Source organism: Diaphorina citri, unplaced genomic scaffold (genome assembly GCF_000475195.1).
Source record: "Diaphorina citri unplaced genomic scaffold, Diaci psyllid genome assembly version 1.1 scaffold1102, whole genome shotgun sequence".
Lineage (NCBI taxonomy): Eukaryota > Metazoa > Arthropoda > Insecta > Hemiptera > Psyllidae > Diaphorina > Diaphorina citri.
This window is the reverse complement of record NW_007378531.1, coordinates 24,110-26,729: the sequence shown is the minus strand read 5'-3', so window position 1 is coordinate 26,729 and position 2,620 is coordinate 24,110.

Sequence of the window (2,620 nt, the reverse complement as noted above, 5' to 3'; positions counted from 1 at the left end):
CCCGCCAACTCTCTACCTTGGTCTCTTGCGGCCCTCGGGCGCCCTAAGGTTGGACAACCCTGCTCTAATTAGTATAAAATTGATGTTTATTATGAGTTAGTCGGTCTCCAAAATCAAAGTAGCAATGCTGCTAGATGATAGGGATAGGCAACCTACGCAATGAAAATGGTGAGCAGCCTGTCACAACGGGAAATCCGGTAAACATTTTTTGATCCATCCAGGATTTGAACCCAATTGCTCCGGGTTGACAGTCGGTGCTCTTAACTACTCGGCCACAGAGATGAGCTTACCAGGTAGCTGTGTGGTACCAGAAGCACTCACTATCTGGGTGTTCTCTTTCGAGATAGATATCACCTCGCTTACATGTCCTGACAAATTATTTGACAAGTTCAGGTACTCAGGTCGTAAAACCAAATTCATTACCTTATACCAAACCAAATGTTTTATATTTAGCGGTATGATATATGGGTTATATGGCATTGTTACCGGAAATATCATAAAGTATTGATTTTATTTTCAACTTTGATAACAGTCTGTCGTTTTAGCGGTATGATATATGGGTTATATGGCATTGTTACCGGAAATATCATAAAGTATTGATTTTATTTTCAACTTTGATAACAGTCTGATGTGATTTGGGTTTAATTTATTGCCAAGGTTTATGTTTTGGAGGTGCAGCCCGAATTCTGGGTGCAGATATGCGATGACAATCACGTCAGGTATTTTTGTACTGACCTTGTTTTGTTCAGGATAGTTCATGGTAATTGAATTTGATATGGAATTTGATTTAGTGTTTTCACTTCAATTTTCATTTGGAAACATTACACTTTGGTGACCAAGCTTCGGACATACTTATGACCAGTTTATTATGTATAATGTTCGGTTGTTAGAGAGATTTGTTTGACGATAAACACGGAGACATCATCCGATTTGGCAATGATTCGTACCCATCACATAAATAAAGAGAAATTTCTTTTATTCAGTTTTACCTCAGAGCCGATCCAAATATAGGATAACAGATTTGGTTTTATAATAACACGGCTGAGTGTTATAATACGGAATGGTGATGGAGGAGGAATTCATATTTCTGTAAAACAATGCGTTATTGATACCTTTAGCTACTTGGAATGGTTAAAATCATCATTGTAAAGGAAAATAAATTACACAATAATCTTACTTGCTTGAACAATTTATGATCAGTAAACATAGTAAAAGAGGTGAAGGGGGAAATATTCGAGTCTTTTCTGAATGGTGATGGAGGAGGAATTCATATTTCTGTAAAACAATGCGTTATTGATACCTTTAGCTACTTGGAATGGTTAAAATCATCATTGTTAAGGAAAATAAATTACACAATAATCTTACTTGCTTGAACAATTTATGATCAGTAAACATAGTGAAAGAGGTGAAGGGGGAAATGTTCGAGTCTTTTCTAGTGGAAAATCTTACAAGGTAAATACTACATGGATACCTATCTCAGCTAAAAGAAGTTATAAAAGAGAAACAAGAATCCTTTGATACACACCTAGATGAAGAGCATCATGTTACAAGACTCACGGCTCATAGATTCATAACAAACCATACCTATCTCAGCTAAAAGAAGTTATAAAAGAGAAACAAGAATCCTTTGATACACACCTAGATGAAGAGCATCATGTTACAAGACTCACAGCTCATAGATTCATAACAAACCATACACACACCATGACAAATATGGTAAGTGAGAATAACATTATTGATAAGTCTGTCACATTTACCCGGCGCGCTACAAACAGACCACACAGGCCAGAAACAACTAGAAGTGACAATCAGAACACAAAAAGGTATATGACATGGTCTTGTGCACATATTATGGAATCACTGAGGCAGAAAAATAAAAGAAGAAACTGGTCCAGAATATGAAAGGATGTAAAGAACTCTCAACCAGTGAATATGATGATCTATTTGGAACACAATGGTTTGAACATAGGAAATGGTGAGATTCGTGTAAATTTGTAAAATTATGTTCAGTTGATCTAAAGCCAAGTAGAGATTGGTGTTCCCTGACATGTAGAAATCGAGACTGGATTCAGATTGACAAAAAATAAACAATGCCAAAATTTGAGCGCATTTTTGAATAAATTGTGTTCTCAAAGTGTATAAGCGCGACTTGTGAAGATTCTGTGCGAATATTAAATAAAATAGGTAGGTACATAAATACTGATTTTATTTAACCAAGATCAAAAAACTCCCGGAGGGACGGGCCCCGCTTGTTGAATAAATTGTGTTCTCAAAGTGTATAAGCGCGACTTGTGAAGATTCTGTATGGACCGATGCTCTTGTGGGAAAGACAAAAGCTCTAATTACATTTATAAGTAGGACTGAATAACCACTTGTTTAAATTTACTAATTCGCGTAATAATTGATACCCGAACAAGATTCATTGGTGTTGGTGATGGCTCAACTCAACGTAATAATGGTCAGGAATGGTAAGCAATATTCAAAATATTTTTTAATAAAAACCAAACGAAATCAGCGAATGTACCGAAAACAACAAAAATGACTCAATAATAAATAACTCTTTTTTTTTCTCCATGAGTTACAGACAATACAAAAGCAAAAAAAGAAGTGTCTTGTCATA